The following is a 16,304-nucleotide window of genomic DNA, read 5'->3' as shown; positions in this document are numbered from 1 at the left end:
GTGTTGATAAAGTACAAGAGATACAATCAGTGCTTTGTCAGTTTATTCAGCATTCAAGGACAAGTATTTTTACTGACATATAGTGCACATATGTTTTGGGCTAAAACATTTTTGAACATTAAACTACAAACATTTTTAACATACAATTGGCAAATTAGCCAATGCAATGCAAAACTTATTTAAACTTATTAAAATATACTGAACTTTTAATAAGACTCTGTTACATGTTAAGAAGACAAGAAGTACAAAAACATTTGTGAACAGCAGCACTTGTAGTTGCAAAATATTTGTGTTTTGAAAGAGAACATTTACTCAAGTACCTACTCTATGCTTCATTAAATATTATCAATGACTTAGAATAGGTAGATCCGCCTGTTACGGTGACGGGTGGCAAAACGTGTTACAAAGTCATCCAGGCTTAATGATCTTGCCCTTTTCCTCTCAATACTCAAAACTCCAATATTGCTAAGCCTCTCATCAGTCATAGTTGTTCGTAGATGATTTTTTCTAAGCTTTAGCACTGAAAAGCTACGTTCACAAGTAGCACTGCTGACAGGTAAAGCTAAAGCTATTCGACATAAATGAAAAAGCTGATGAAACACCTCTTTGTAAGGCTCTAGGAAGGTAGTAAACCCCAAAATACTGGAGAGTTCATTCCCACACCCTGCTCTCCTTTGAACAACCTTTCTAGCTTGATACAGCTCATGTTTGAGGTCTTCAATATCACAGTCATACAGACCAGCCAAGCTTACAACTATTTCCTCTGACAAAAAGCTCTTACTCTTGGGGTTTAGTGCCTGTATACCCCGCATAATATCACAATTGGTCTTGTTGAAGCGCTTCTCCATCTCTGCATGTACATGGTTAAGAATGGGGTAAAATACTTCCCTCTTAAACTTGTCCTTGTCATCCTCCTTACACCTGTGTTGCCCGATTGGAGAATCTACAAAATAACCCTTTAGCCTGAGGCTCTCTCTCTGCATCCTTCTCTTAACTGTCTCAGAGGCAACAGTACACTGTTCTGCAATATCCATTGCGTCTTGCCACAGCTCATCAAAACAGGATTCACTTCTATATTGGTCCAAGGTGTCTTGAAGTGCATGAATTAGGTCTACAGCCTTTGCTAGATCAAGAGATGGAGACTGAAGTACATCAGAAAGCAACTTAATTTCCCCTAGAATTTTTCTAAATGTGGATAAATTGCCAATAAATGTGAGGTCAATTTGTGCCAACAGACCCCGTGCCTCCACTGATCTGTCACCTGTCACCAAATAATCCCCAAACACCTAGTTGTGCACAAGTCTGTAAATGATTCTTTAAATCAGCTGTGTTGAAGTATGGAAACATCTGAAACCAGGAGGACCAGAACTGCACATCCCTACATTGAACATGGCACAAACTTTGGTAATATTGATGTATAAAGAACAACACTGGCTGATGATGAAATGCAGTCAGCTGGCATGGCGACACTGCCAGTATTAACCTGCAACCAAATCTGCAGCTCCACACAGCAATGTTACGACTTGGATTATATCTTATAACTAATAACTCTTATGCTAGCTCCCCCCAGTAGCCTACTGAAATATTCGGCGGTTGCAATAATTCTTTAAGTGTTATTTTTTCCTTGGTATTCTAATTTCACCGAAGTTTACTAAACTCAACAAACTTAATATTACTTACCAGGACATTTATTCTCCATATTCTTTCGCTGGAAAATAGCTTTCTGTGGTGCCGTCTTTCTCCTTCCTTTGCCGATGCTGCATTCACTTACACTCGGATATCTGAGCTTCACTACGAAAACGTAATCGTACATTTGATATTTAATTGAATTTTATTGTTTTAGCTTCGGGGTGGCACCTGGGGTGGCCAGTCTGGTTGGGGGGGTGGCCTGTGCACCCCCCAGGCCAGCACGCTGGACATGCCATTGGGTGAACGGTCCCCTCAATGGTCTTCTCATAGGGGTTTTCTGAATCGCTCTTTGTCTGGTCCCTTACCCAGGGCCAATTTGCCATGGGAGACCCTACCAAGGGGGCAAAAGCCCCCTGCCAACATAGCCCCTGTGATCCCTGGGACACACAAACCCCTTCACCATGATAAGCTTTATTTAAAAAATGTGATTCATTTACAAAACTACTGGTTTAAAATAACATAAAACAAAAATTGCAGTTAAAAATAACAGTTAATAACATGACAGCAAATGAGAGGGGCTATGATTGTGCTTGCCTTTCAAACACAAAGACAGGATTGTATTTTGTATTTTTTTTTCTGTGTTTTTAGGTTCCTCACACCTTTCAAGAGCTACTAACATTAAATTGTATGTTCTATGAATGTTTTAGGGAGTCTGCCCCTAAGTCACCAGACACTTTGTCAGAGCTTGCATCACTGAATTTTCCTTCTCCAGATTCAGAAGAGTTCCACCTCCTTTGTGGCCTATTGCTAATGACCTTTTCTTTGTCGAAGCCATACATCCATCAGCTGCTGACCTCTCTCCAGCGGAGTCTCCTTTTTGGTTTCCATAATGTTTAAATTATCAAATGATTACTATTAAATCACGTTCTTTTGAATTCTTTTGGCGAAAGAGAAAGACTGAACTCAGAGTGGTAAAGCTCAAAAAAATCTTTATTTTTTACATTTCTGGAAATGGAGACAGAACACACATGCTCAGGTCTGAATTTTCTGCAGCTTGTGTCTGGTTTCCTGTGCAGCTCTGCACTAAACTTCCCCTTTCTTTACTTCCCCTTTCTAAAGTCTGTTGCCAGATCGACCTGTCACCCTCTGACCTAGTTGCTTCTTATGCCTCTATTACAAAGTACAAAAGGCAATATAATCAGAAAATAAGCATTAAAAATATATATTTATATCGTAACATTACATAAAGTTTTATGTACTTAATTTTAAAAAGGGGGAAGCCATTCAAATTCTGAAGTAAAAAAAGCTAAATGAACATTCTCCAAGTGTGGTGATTTCATATTTATTTATCTGGGATGTTGAAAGACTTTTCTGCTTGGTTGCAAACCTGCCTAAATTCATATTAGTTATTACTTCCATTACAACAATTAATTTTGGTTCTTGTGACATGATATACTACTATGTGATCGATAAGCATTTAGGAAGCTTATTTCCAATCTTATCAACCACTCCAAGCCCTTTCGACTTTATAAAAAGAAACAAATAGTTAGTGCCTGTTAGAACCACTAAAGATCTGAGGACAACATAACTGAAACCTGATAACTAGAAACAGAGATTATATTCGTTTAAAAAGAATATATAATTCAACACATCCCCCTTCCTTTTCAATTATCAAAATATGTATATCTATTAGGGAAATGTACTGGTAGTTAGAAAAGCCAGCAAAAAAACATTAACTTTCTTAATAATGAAATATTGTTGAATAGTGTGAAATATATCACTTCATTAAAGAAACTTTGAAATATCTTATAGGTACGGTAATTCATGTAGAAAAACAATTGGTTGCATTAATAGTTTTATTAGGGTGAAGAGAGTAAAAGTCTACATTTAGGGGAAACCAGAGTATCTCATCTTAAATAACATATGGTTAATATATTCTGTAATTTTATAAATGTTAAAAGTGGGGCCATGTGTTACCATCAATATGATTGAGAAAATTCAAGAAAATAAGTGACAGTCGTGACAATCATAACATTATACAAAACAAATATACTGCCATAGCTTTCTTTATTCCCCTTGCCATCAATGGGATATTTTCAAAGCAAAAAAACTAATCCCATCATAATGTCTGTTGAAAACTTTATCATGGTCATAGTTGTAATCCTTTGGCTTTTTTTTGGTGTAATTACAGTGACTAGTTTTAGAAATGCTGTCAGTGAATCACATATAACAAAAATCCCAAGTAACTAGTTTGGTTGTCTATTTCTGTATGTATATTTCTGTTCCTATTATTGCACTATTACATTTTTTCAAGACATTTGTATAATGAGTTTAATAAATAGATAAATATATTTGTGGGTAAATATTAAATAGATATTACACTTTATAAGTCACAAGGGTAATTGTTTGTTAAATAGTTATCCATGCTAAGGTTTACCCAGCAGGTTTAACCTTTTACTTACATCTGAAGTGAATGAAACTTAAATCCCAACTAAACAGGAAAAGAAGAAGTAAACAGTAAGATAAAACAAAAAAATCATCCTTTCACAGTTTTAGTGTTTTTATGGGGTTTCCATCCATGATTTACCATTTAATAGATGGTAAAGACAAAGAGTGCCACTAATAGAGGGATTACATTCATTCTGACAGAGGATGCGTGACTTGTTGTCGTCGTGGATGTTATAGCTGTTGAAGGCATTTTAGTGGTTGTTGTTGCAGCTGTTGTCATGGTTGGAGCAGCTGTTGGTGGTGGTGGAGCTGCAGTTATTGTTGTTGGAGCAGCAGTCTTTGTGGTTGGAGCAACTGTTGTTGTTGTTGTTGTTGGAGCAGCAGTTGTAGTGGTTGGAGCAGCTGTTGTTGTTGTTGTTGCCACTGTAGTTGTGATTGGAGCAGCTGTTGTCATGGTTGGAGTAGCTGTTGTTGCTGGAGCTGCTGTGGTTGTTGTTGGAGCAGCAGTTGTTATGGTTGGAGCAACTGTTGTTGTTGTTTTTGTTGTAGCAACTGTTATGGTTGGAGCAACTGGTGTTGTTGTTGTTGTTGTAGCAGCTGTTGTTGTTGTTGCCACTGTAGTTGTGATTGGAGCAGCTGTTGTTGTGGTTGGTGCCACAGTTGTTGTGGTTGTAGCAGCTGTTGTTGTGGTTGGGGTAGCTGTTGTAGGAGCAGCAGCTGATGTTGTGGTAGCAGCAGTTGTTGTGGTTGGAACGGTTGCTGTTTGAGCAGCAGGTATAGTTGTTGTAGCAACTGTTGTTGTGGTTGGTGTCACAGTTGTTGTGGTTGGAGCAGCTGTTGTTGTGGATGGAGAAAATGCTGTTGTGGTTGGAGAAGCCGCTGATGTTGTTGTTGTTGCCACTGTAGTTGTGATTGGAGTGGTTGTTGTTGTGGTTGGTGCCACAGTTGTTGTGGTTGGAGCGGCTGCAGTTGTTGTAATTGGAGCGGCTGCTGTTGTTGTGGTTGGAGCGGCTGCTGTTGTTGTAGGAGCGGCTGTTGTTGTGGCTTGAGCAGCTGCTGTTGTTGTGGCTTGAGCAGCTGCTGTTGTTGTGGTTGGAGCGGCAGTTGTTGTGGTTGGAGCGGCTGTTGTTGTGGTTGGTGCCGCAGTTGTTGTGGTTGGTGCCGCAGTTGTTGTGGTTGGTGCCACAGTTGTTGTGGTTGGAGCTGTGGTTGTTGTTGTTGGAGCAGCAGTTGTTGTGGTTGGAGCAGCTGTGGTTGTTGTTGGAGCAGCAGTTGTAGTGGTTGGGGCAACTGTTGTTGTGGTTGGAGCAGCAGTTGTAGTGGTTGGAGCAGCAGTTTTAGTGGTTGGAGCAGCAGTTGTAGTGGTTGGTGCCGCAGTTGTTGTGGTTGGAGCAGCTGTGGTTGTTGTTGGAGCAGCAGTTGTAGTGGTTGGAGCAGCTGCTGTTGTGGTTGGAGCAGCCGTTGTAGTTGTTAGAACAGCTGCTGATGTGGTTGGAGCAGCTGTTGTTGTGGTTGGAGCGGCTGGTGTTGTGGTTGGAGCAGCTGTTGTTGTGGTTGGAGCAGCTGTTGTTGTGGTTGGAGCGGCTGTTGTTGTTGGAGCAGCAGTTGTTGTGGTTGGAGCGGCTGTTGTTGTTGGAGCAGCAGTTGTTGTGGTTGGAGCAGCTGTTGTTGTGGTTGCAGCAGCAGTTGTTGTGTTTGGAGCAGCTGTGGTTGTTATTGGAGCAGCAGTTGTTGTGGTTGGAACGGCTGTTGTTGTGCTTGGAGCAGCAGTTGTTGTTGTTGGAGCAGCTGTTGTTGTGGTTGGTGCCGCAGTTGTTGTAGTTGGAGCAGCTGTGGTTGTTGTCGGAGCAGCAGTTGTAGTGGTTGGAGCAACTGTTGTTTTGGTTGGAGCAGCTGCTGTTGTTGTGGTTGGAGCAGCTGTTGTGGTTGGAGCAGCTGTTGTTGTTGTTGGAGCAGCTGTTCTTGTGGTTGGAGCAGCAGTTGTAGTTGTTGGAGCTGCTGTTGTTGTGGTTGGTGCCGCAGTTGTTGTAGTTGGAGCAGCTGTGGTTGTTGTTGGAGCAGCAGTTTTAGTGGTTGGAGCAACTGTTGTTTTTGTTGGAGCAGCTGCTGTTGTTGTGGTTGGAGCAGCTGTTGTTGTTGTTGGAGCAGCAGTTGTAGTTGTTGGAGCAGCTGTGGTTGTGGTTGGTGCCGCAGTTGTTGTGGTTGGAGCAGCTGTGGTTGTTGTTGGAGCAGCAGTTGTAGTGGTTGGAGCAGCAGTTGTTGTGGTTGGAGCAGCTGCTGTTGTTGTGGTTGGAGCAGCTGTTGTTGTGGTTGGAGCAGCAGTTGTTGTGGTTGGAGCAGCTGTGGTTGTTATTGGAGCAGCAGTTGTTGTGGTTGGAACGGCTGTTGTTGTGCTTGGAGCAGCTGTTGTTGTTGTTGGAGCAGCTGTTGTTGTGGTTGGAGCAGCTGTTGTTGTGGTTGGAGCAGGTGTTGTTGTTGTTGGAGAAGCTGTTGTGGTTGGAGCAGCTGTTGTTGTGGTTGGAGCAGCTGTTGTTGTGGTTGGAGCAGCTGTGGTTGTTGTTGGAGCAGCTGTTGTTGTAGTGGTTGGAGCAACTGTTGTTGCTGTTGGCGCCGCAGTTGTTGTGGTTGGCGCAGCAGTTGTTGTGGTTGAAGCAGCTGTTGTTGTGGTTGGAGCAGCTGTGGTTGTTGTTGGAGCAGCTGTGGTTGTTGTGATTGGAGCAGCTATTGTTGTGGTTGGAGCAGCTGTGGTTGTTGTTGGAGCAGCAGTTATAGTGGTTGAAGCGGTTGTTGTTGTGGTTGGAGCGGCAGTTGTAGTTGTTGGAGCAACTGTTGTAGTTGTTGGAGCAACTGTTGTTGTGGTTGGAGCGGCAGTTGTTGTGGTTGGAGCGGCAGTTGTTGTGGTTGGAGCGGTTGTTGTTGTGGTTGGTGCGGCAGTTGTAGTTGTTGGAGCAACTGTTGTTGTGGTTGAAGCTGCAGTTGTTGTTGGAGCAGCTGTTGTTGTGGTTGGAGCAACTGTTGTAGTTGTTGGAGCAACTGTTGTTGTGGTTGAAGCTGCAGTTGTTGTTGTTGGAGCAGCAGTTGTTGTGGTTGGAGCAGCTGTTGTTGTTGTTGGAGCAGCTGTGGTTGTGGTTGGAGCAGCAGTTGTTGTTGTAGCAGCTGTTGTTGTGGTTGTTGTCGCAGTTGTTGTTGTTGGAGCAGCAGTTGTTGTGGTTGGAGCAGCTGTGGTTGTTGTTGGAGCAGCCGTGGTTGTGGTTGGAGCAGCCGTGGTTGTGGTTGGAGCAGCTGTGGTTGCCGTGGTTGGAGCAGCTGTTGTTGTGGTTGGAGCAGCTGTTGTTGTGGTTGGAGCGGCAGTTGTTGTGGTTGGAGCGGCAGTTGTTGTGGTTGGAGCGGCAGTGGTTGTGGTTGGAGCAGCTGTGGTTGTGGTTGGAGCAGCAGTTGTTGTTGTTGTTGTAGCAGCAGTTGTTGTGGTTGGAGCAACTGTCGTTGTTGTTGGAGCAGCTGTGGTTGTTGTGGGAGCAGCTGTGGTTGTTGTGGTTGGAGCAGCTGTGGTTGTTGTGGTTGGAGCAGCTGTGGTTGTTGTGGTTGGAGTGGCAGTTGTTGTTGTTGGAGCGGCAGTTGTTGTGGTTGGAGCGGCAGTTGTTGTGGTTTGAGCGGCAGTTGTTGTGGTTGGAGCGGCAGTTGTTGTGGTTGGAGCGGCAGTTGTTGTGGTTGGAGCGGCAGTTGTTGTGGTTGGAGCAGCAGCTGTTGTGGTTGGAGCAGCAGTTGTTGTGGTTGGAGCAGCTGTTGTTGTGGTTGGAGCAGCTGTGGTTGTTGTGGTTGGAGCGGCAGTTGTTGTGGTTGGAGCGGCTGTTGTTGTGGTTGGAGCGGCAGTTGTTGTGGTTGGAGCGGCTGTTGTTGTGGTTGGAGCAACTGTTGTTGTTAGAGCGGCTGTGGTTGTACTTGGAGAAGCTGTGGTTGTTGTGGTTGGATCTGCTGTTGTTGTGGTTGTTGCCGCAGTTGTTGTGGTTGGAGCGGCTGTTGTTGTGGTTGTTGCCGCAGTGGTTGTGGTCGGAGCAGCTGTTGTTGTGGTTGGAGCAGCTGTTGTTGTGGTTGGAGCGGCAGTTGTTGGGGTTGGAGCAGCTGTGGTTGTTGTGGTTGGAGCAGCTGTGGTTGTTGTGGTTGGAGTGGCAGTTGTTGTTGTTGGAGCGGCAGTTGTTGTGGTTGGTGCCGCAGTTGTTGTGGTTGGAGCGGCAGTTGTTGTGGTTGGAGCGGCAGTTGTTGTGGTTGGAGCAGCAGCTGTGGTTGTTGTGGTTGGAGCAGCTGTTGTTGTGGTTGGAGCAGCTGTTGTTGTGGTTGGAGCGGCAGTTGTTGTGGTTGGAGCGGAAGTTGTTGTGGTTGGAGCGGCAGTTGTTGTGGTTGGAGCGGCAGTTGTTGTGGTTGGAGCAGCTGTTGTTGTGGTTGGAGCGGCAGTTGTTGTGGTTGGATCTGCTGTTGTTGTGGTTGTTGCCGCAGTTGTTGTGGTTGGAGCGGCTGTTGTTGTGGTTGGAGTGGCTGTTGTTGTGGTTGGAGCGGCTGTTGTTGTGGTTGGAGCGGTTGTTGTTGTTGGAGCAGCAGTTGTTGTGGTTGGAGCAACTGTTGTTGTGGTTGGAGCAGCAGTTGTTGTTGTTGGAGCAGCAGATGTTGTGGTTGGAGCAACTGTTGTTGTTGTTGTAGCAGCGGTTGTTGTGGTTGGTGCCGCAGTGGTTGTGGTCGGAGCAGCTGTTGTTGTGGTTGGAGCGGCAGTTGTTGTGGTTGGAGCGGCTGTTGTTGTGGTTGGAGCAGCTGTGGTTGTTGTGGTTGGAGCAGCTGTGGTTGTTGTGGTTGGAGCGGCTGTTGTTGTGGTTGGAGCGGCTGTTGTTGTGGTTGGAGCAACTGTTGTTGTTGTTGTTAGAGCGGCTGTGGTTGTACTTGGAGCAGCTGTGGTTGTTGTGGTTGGAGCTGCTGTGGTTGTTGTGGTTGGAGCAGCTGTTGTTGTGGTTGGAGCAGTTGTTGTTGTTGGAGCAGCAGTTGTTGTGGTTGGAGCGGCAGTTGTTGTGGTTGGAGCGGCTGTTGTTGTGGTTGGAGCGGCTGTTGTTGTGGTTGGAGCAACTGTTGTTGTTGTTGTTGTTAGAGCGGCTGTGGTTGTACTTGGAGCAGCTGTGGTTGTTGTGGTTGGAGCTGCTGTGGTTGTTGTGGTTGGAGCAGCTGTTGTTGTGGTTGGAGCAGTTGTTGTTGTTGGAGCAGCAGTTGTTGTCGTTGGAGCGGCAGTTGTTTTGGTTGGAGCGGCTGTTGTTGTGGTTGGAGCGGCTGTTGTTGTGGTTGGAGCGGCTGTTGTTGTGGTTGGAGCAGCTGTGGTTGCCATGGTTGGAGCAGCTGTTGTTGTGGTTGGAGCAGCTGTTGTTGTGGTTGGAGCGGCAGTTGTTGTGGTTGGAGCAGCTGTTGTTGTGGTTGGAGCAGCTGTTGTTGTGGTTGGAGCAGCTGCGGTTGTTGTGGTTGGAGCGGCAGTTGTTGTGGTTGGATCTGCTGTTGTTGTGGTTGTTGCCGCAGTTGTTGTGGTTGGAGCGGCTGTTGTTGTGGTTGGAGCAGTTGTTGTTGTTGGAGCAGCAGTTGTTGTGGTTGGAGCAACTGTTGTTGTTGTTGGAGCAGCAGTTGTTGTTGTTGGAGCAGCAGTTGTTGTTGTTGTATCAGCTGTTGTTGTAGTTGTTGCCGCAGTTGTTGTGGTTGGAGCGGCTGTTGTTGTTGTTGGAGCAGCAGTTGTTGTGGTTGGAGCAACTGTTGTTGTGGTTGGAGCGGCAGTTGTTGTGGTTGGAGCAGCTGTTGTTGTGGTTGGAGCAGCTGTTGTTGTGGTTGGAGCAGCTGCGGTTGTTGTGGTTGGAGCGGCAGTTGTTGTGGTTGGATCTGCTGTTGTTGTGGTTGTTGCCGCAGTTGTTGTGGTTGGAGCGGCTGTTGTTGTGGTTGGAGCAGTTGTTGTTGTTGGAGCAGCAGTTGTTGTGGTTGGAGCAACTGTTGTTGTTGTTGGAGCAGCAGTTGTTGTTGTTGTATCAGTTGTTGTTGTGGTTGTTGCCGCAGTTGTTGTGGTTGGAGCGGCTGTTGTTGTTGTTGGAGCAGCAGTTGTTGTGGTTGGAGCAACTGTTGTTGTGGTTGGAGCAGCAGTTGTTGTTGTTGGAGCAGCAGATGTTGTGGTTGGAGCAACTGTTGTTGTTGTTGTAGCAGCGGTTGTTGTGGTTGGTGCCGCAGTGGTTGTGGTCGGAGCAGCTGTTGTTGTGGTCGGAGCGGCTGTTGTTGTGGTTGGAGCGGCAGTTGTTGTGGTTGGAGCGGCAGTTGTTGTGGTTGGAGCGGCTGTTGTTGTGGTTGGAGCGGCTGTTGTTGTTGTGGTTGGAGCGGCTGTTGTCGTGGTTGGAGCGGCTGTTGTTGTGGTTGGAGCGGCTGTTGTTGTGGTTGGAGCAACTGTTGTTGTTGTTGTTAGAGCGGCTGTGGTTGTACTTGGAGCAGCTGTGGTTGTTGTGGTTGGAGCTGCTGTGGTTGTTGTGGTTGGAGCAGTTGTTGTTGTTGGAGCGGCAGTTGTTGTGGTTGGTGCCGCAGTTGTTGTGGTTGGAGCATCTGTTGTTGTGGTTGGAGCGGCAGTTGTTGTGGTTGGAGCAGCTGTTGTTGTGGTTGGAGCAGCTGTTGTTGTGGTTGGAGCAGCAGCTGTGGTTGTTGTGGTTGGAGCAGCTGTTGTTGTGGTTGGAGCAGCTGTTGTTGTGGTTGGAGCAGCAGCTGTGGTTGTTGTGGTTGGAGCAGCTGTGGTTGTTGTTGGAGCATCTGTGGTTGTTGTGGGAGCAGCTGTGGTTGTTATGGTTGGAGCAGCTGTGGTTGTTGTGGTTGGAGTGGCAGTTGTTGTTGTTGGAGCGGCAGTTGTTGTGGTTGGTGCCGCAGTTGTTGTGGTTGGAGCAGCTGTTGTTGTGGTTGGAGCGGCAGTTGTTGTGGTTGGAGCGGCTGTTGTTGTGGTTGGAGCAACTGTGGTTGTTGTGGTTGGAGCTGCTGTGGTTGTTGTGGTTGGAGCAGCTGTTGTTGTGGTTGGAGCAGTTGTTGTTGTTGGAGCAGCAGTTGTTGTCGTTGGAGCGGCAGTTGTTTTGGTTGGAGCGGCTGTTGTTGTGGTTGGAGCAGCTGTTGTTGTGGTTGGAGCGGCTGTTGTTGTGGTTGGAGCGGCTGTTGTTGTGGTTGGAGCAGCCGTGGTTGTTGTGGTTGGAGCTGCTGTGGTTGTTGTGGTTGGAGCAGTTGTTGTTGTTGGAGCGGCAGTTGTTGTGGTTGGTGCCGCAGTTGTTGTGGTTGGAGCATCTGTTGTTGTGGTTGGAGCGGCAGTTGTTGTGGTTGGAGCAGCTGTTGTTGTGGTTGGAGCAGCTGTTGTTGTGGTTGGAGCAGCAGCTGTGGTTGTTGTGGTTGGAGCAGCTGTTGTTGTGGTTGGAGCAGCTGTTGTTGTGGTTGGAGCAGCAGCTGTGGTTGTTGTGGTTGGAGCAGCTGTGGTTGTTGTTGGAGCATCTGTGGTTGTTGTGGGAGCAGCTGTGGTTGTTATGGTTGGAGCAGCTGTGGTTGTTGTGGTTGGAGTGGCAGTTGTTGTTGTTGGAGCGGCAGTTGTTGTGGTTGGTGCCGCAGTTGTTGTGGTTGGAGCAGCTGTTGTTGTGGTTGGAGCGGCAGTTGTTGTGGTTGGAGCGGCTGTTGTTGTGGTTGGAGCAACTGTTGTTGTTGTTGTTAGAGCGGCTGTGGTTGTACTTGGAGCAGCTGTGGTTGTTGTGGTTGGAGCTGTTGTGGTTGTTGTGGTTGGAGCAGCTGTTGTTGTGGTTGGAGCAGTTGTTGTTGTTGGAGCAGCAGTTGTTGTCGTTGGAGCGGCAGTTGTTTTCGTTGGAGCGGCTGTTGTTGTGGTTGGAGCAGCTGTTGTTGTGGTTGGAGCGGCTGTTGTTGTGGTTGGAGCGGCTGTTGTTGTGGTTGGAGCAGCCGTGGTTGTGGTTGGAGCAGCTGTTGTTGTGGTTGGAGCAGCTGTTGTTGTGGTTGGAGCAGCTGTTGTTGTGGTTGGAGCAGCTGTGGTTGTTGTGGTTGGAGCGGCAGTTGTTGTGGTTGGATCTGCTGTTGTTGTGGTTGTTGCCGCAGTTGTTGTGGTTGGAGCGGCTGTTGTTGTGGTTGGAGCAGTTGTAGTTGTTGGAGCAGCAGTTGTTGTGGTTGGAGCAGCAGTTGTTGTTGTTGTATCAGCTGTTGTTGTGGTTGTTGCCGCAGTTGTTGTGGTTGGAGCGGCTGTTGTTGTGGTTGGAGCGGCTGTTGTTGTTGTTGGAGCAACTGTTGTTGTGGTTGGAGCAGCAGTTGTTGTTGTTGGAGCAGCAGATGTTGTGGTTGGAGCAACTGTTGTTGTTGTTGTAGCAGCAGTTGTTGTGGTTGGTGCCGCAGTGGTTGTGGTCGGAGCAGCTGTTGTTGTGGTCGGAGCGGCTGTTGTTGTGGTTGGAGCGGCAGTTGTTGTGGTTGGAGCGGCTGTTGTTGTGGTTGGAGCGGCTGTTGTTGTTGTGGTTGGAGCGGCTGTTGTCGTGGTTGGAGCGGCTGTTGTTGTGGTTGGAGCGGCTGTTGTTGTGGTTGGAGCAACTGTTGTTGTTGTTGTTAGAGCGGCTGTGGTTGTACTTGGAGCAGCTGTGGTTGTTGTGGTTGGAGCTGCTGTGGTTGTTGTGGTTGGAGCAGCTGTTGTTGTGGTTGGAGCAGTTGTTGTTGTTGGAGCGGCAGTTGTTGTGGTTGGTGCCGCAGTTGTTGTGGTTGGAGCATCTGTTGTTGTGGTTGGAGCGGCAGTTGTTGTGGTTGGAGCAGCTGTTGTTGTGGTTGGAGCAGCTGTTGTTGTGGTTGGAGCAGCAGTTGTTGTGGTTGGAGCAGCTGTTGTTGTGGTTGGAGCAGCTGTTGTTGTGGTTGGAGCAGCAGTTGTTGTGGTTGGAGCAGCTGTTGTTGTGGTTGGAGCAGCTGTTGTTGTGGTTGGAGCAGCTGTTGTTGTGGTTGGAGCAGCTGTTGTTGTTGTTGGAGCAGCAGTTGTTGTGGTTGGAGCAGCTGTTTTTGTGGTTGTAGCAGCTGTGGTTGTTGTTGTTGGAGCAGCAGTTGGAGCAGTTGGAGCAGCTGTGGTTGTTGTGGTTGGAGCAGCTGTGGTTGTTGTTGGAGCATCTGTGGTTGTTGTGGGAGCAGCTGTGGTTGTTATGGTTGGAGCAGCTGTGGTTGTTGTGGTTGGAGCAGCAGCTGTGGTTGTTGTGGTTGGAGCAGCTGTGGTTGTTGTTGGAGCAGCTGTGGTTGTTGTGATTGGAGCAGCTATTGTTGTGGTTGGAGCAGCTGTGGTTGTTGTTGGAGAAGCAGTTATAGTGGTTGAAGCGGCTGTTGTTGTGGTTGGAGCGGCAGTTGTAGTTGTTGGAGCAACTGTTGTTGTGGTTGGAGCGGCAGTTGTTGTGGTTGGAGCGGTTGTTGTTGTGGTTGGAGCGGCAGTTGTAGTTGTTGGAGCAACTGTTGTTGTGGTTGGAGCAGCAGCTGTGGTTGTTGTGGTTGGAGCAGCTGTGGTTGTTGTGGTTGGAGCAGCTGTGGTTGTTGTGGTTGGAGCAGCTGTGGTTGTTGTTGGAGCGGCAGTTGTTGTGGTTGGAGCGGCAGTTGTTGTGGTTGGAGCGGCAGTTGTTGTGGTTGGAGAAGCAGTTGTTGTGGTTGGAGCGGCTGTTGTTGTGGTTGGAGCGGCTGTTGTTGTGGTTGGAGCTGCAGTTGTTATGGTTGGAGCGGCAGTTGTTGTGGTTGGAGCGGCTGTTGTTGTGGTTGGAGCAGCTGTTGTTGTTGTTGTTGGAGCGGCAGTTGTTGTGGTTGGTGCCGCAGTTATAGTGGTTGAATCAACTGTTGTTGTGGTTGGAGCGGCAGTTGTTGTGGTTTGTGCTGCAGTTGTTGTGGTTGGAGCAGCTGTTGTTGTGGTTGGAGCAGCTGTTGTTGTTGTTGTTGGAGCGGCAGTTGTTGTGGTTGGTGCCGCAGTTGTTGTGGTTGGTGCCGCAGTTATAGTGGTTGAATCAACTGTTGTTGTGGTTGGAGCGGCAGTTGTTGTGGTTTGTGCTGCAGTTGTTGTGGTTGGAGCAGCTGTTGTTGTGGTTGGAGCAGCTGTTGTTGTGGTTGGAGCAGCAGCTGTGGTTGTTGTGGTTGGAGCAGCTGTGGTTGTTGTTGGAGCAGCTGTGGTTGTTGTGGGAGCAGCTGTGGTTGTTGTGGTTGGAGCAGCTGTGGTTGTGGTTGCAGTGGCAGTTGTTGTTGTTGGAGCGGCAGTTGTTGTGGTTGGTGCCGCAGTTGTTGTGGTTGGAGCAGCTGTTGTTGTGGTTGGAGCGGCAGTTGTTGTGATTGGAGTAGCAGTTGTTGTGGTTGGAGCGGCAGTTGTTGTGGTCGGAGCTGCAGTTGTAGTGGTTGGAGCAACTGTTGTTGTGGTTGGAGCGGCAGTTGTTGTGGTTGGAGCGGCAGTTGTTGTGGTCGGAGCAGCTGTTGTTGTTGTTGGAGCGGCAGTTGTTGTGGTTGGAGCGGCAGTTGTAGGTGGTGGAGCAACTGTTGTTGTGGTCGGAGCGGCAGTTGTTGTGGTCGGAGCGGCAGTTGTTGTGGTTGGAGCGGCAGTTGTAGTGGTTGGAGCAGCTGTGGTTGTGGTTGGAGCAGCTGTGGTTGTTATTGGAGCTGCAGTTGTAGTGGTCGGAGCAGCAGTTGTTGTGGTCGGAGCAGCTGTTGTTGTGGTCGGAGCGGCTGTTGTTGTGGTTGGAGCGGCAGTTGTTGTGGTTGGAGCGGCTGTTGTTGTGGTTGGAGCGGCTGTTGTTGTTGTGGTTGGAGCGGCTATTGTCGTGGTTGGAGCGGCTGTTGTTGTGGTTGGAGCGGCTGTGGTTGTTGTTGGAGCGGCAGTTGTTGTGGTTGGAGCGGCAGTTGTTGTGGTTGGAGCGGCAGTTGTTGTGGTTGGAGAAGCAGTTGTTGTGGTTGGAGCGGCTGTTGTTGTGGTTGGAGCGGCTGTTGTTGTGGTTGGAGCTGCAGTTGTTATGGTTGGAGCGGCAGTTGTTGTGGTTGGAGCGGCTGTTGTTGTGGTTGGAGCAGCTGTTGTTGTTGTTGTTGGAGCGGCAGTTGTTGTGGTTGGTGCCGCAGTTATAGTGGTTGAATCAACTGTTGTTGTGGTTGGAGCGGCAGTTGTTGTGGTTTGTGCTGCAGTTGTTGTGGTTGGAGCAGCTGTTGTTGTGGTTGGAGCAGCTGTTGTTGTTGTTGTTGGAGCGGCAGTTGTTGTGGTTGGTGCCGCAGTTGTTGTGGTTGGTGCCGCAGTTATAGTGGTTGAATCAACTGTTGTTGTGGTTGGAGCGGCAGTTGTTGTGGTTTGTGCTGCAGTTGTTGTGGTTGGAGCAGCTGTTGTTGTGGTTGGAGCAGCTGTTGTTGTGGTTGGAGCAGCAGCTGTGGTTGTTGTGGTTGGAGCAGCTGTGGTTGTTGTTGGAGCAGCTGTGGTTGTTGTGGGAGCAGCTGTGGTTGTTGTTGTTGGAGCAGCTGTGGTTGTGGTTGCAGTGGCAGTTGTTGTTGTTGGAGCGGCAGTTGTTGTGGTTGGTGCCGCAGTTGTTGTGGTTGGAGCAGCTGTTGTTGTGGTTGGAGCGGCAGTTGTTGTGATTGGAGTAGCAGTTGTTGTGGTTGGAGCGGCAGTTGTTGTGGTCGGAGCAGCAGTTGTAGTGGTTGGAGCAACTGTTGTTGTGGTTGGAGCGGCAGTTGTTGTGGTTGGAGCGGCAGTTGTTGTGGTCGGAGCAGCTGTTGTTGTTGTTGGAGCGGCAGTTGTTGTGGTTGGAGCGGCAGTTGTAGGTGGTGGAGCAACTGTTGTTGTGGTCGGAGCGGCAGTTGTTGTGGTCGGAGCGGCAGTTGTTGTGGTTGGAGCGGCAGTTGTAGTGGTTGGAGCAGCTGTGGTTGTGGTTGGAGCAGCTGTGGTTGTTATTGGAGCTGCAGTTGTAGTGGTTGGAGCAGCAGTTGTTGTGGTCGGAGCAGCTGTTGTTGTGGTCGGAGCGGCTGTTGTTGTGGTTGGAGCGGCAGTTGTTGTGGTTGGAGCGGCTGTTGTTGTGGTTGGAGCGGCTGTTGTTGTTGTGGTTGGAGCGGCTATTGTCGTGGTTGGAGCGGCTGTTGTTGTGGTTGGAGCAGCTGTTGTTGTGGTTGGAGCAGCTGTTGTTGTGGTTGGAGCAGCAGCTGTGGTTGTTGTGGTTGGAGCAGCTGTGGTTGTTGTTGGA

The sequence above is a fragment of the Maylandia zebra genome, linkage group LG17 (assembly GCF_041146795.1).
Source record: "Maylandia zebra isolate NMK-2024a linkage group LG17, Mzebra_GT3a, whole genome shotgun sequence".
NCBI classification, from domain to species: Eukaryota; Metazoa; Chordata; class Actinopteri; order Cichliformes; family Cichlidae; genus Maylandia; species Maylandia zebra.
Note: the sequence above shows the minus strand (reverse complement) of the source record.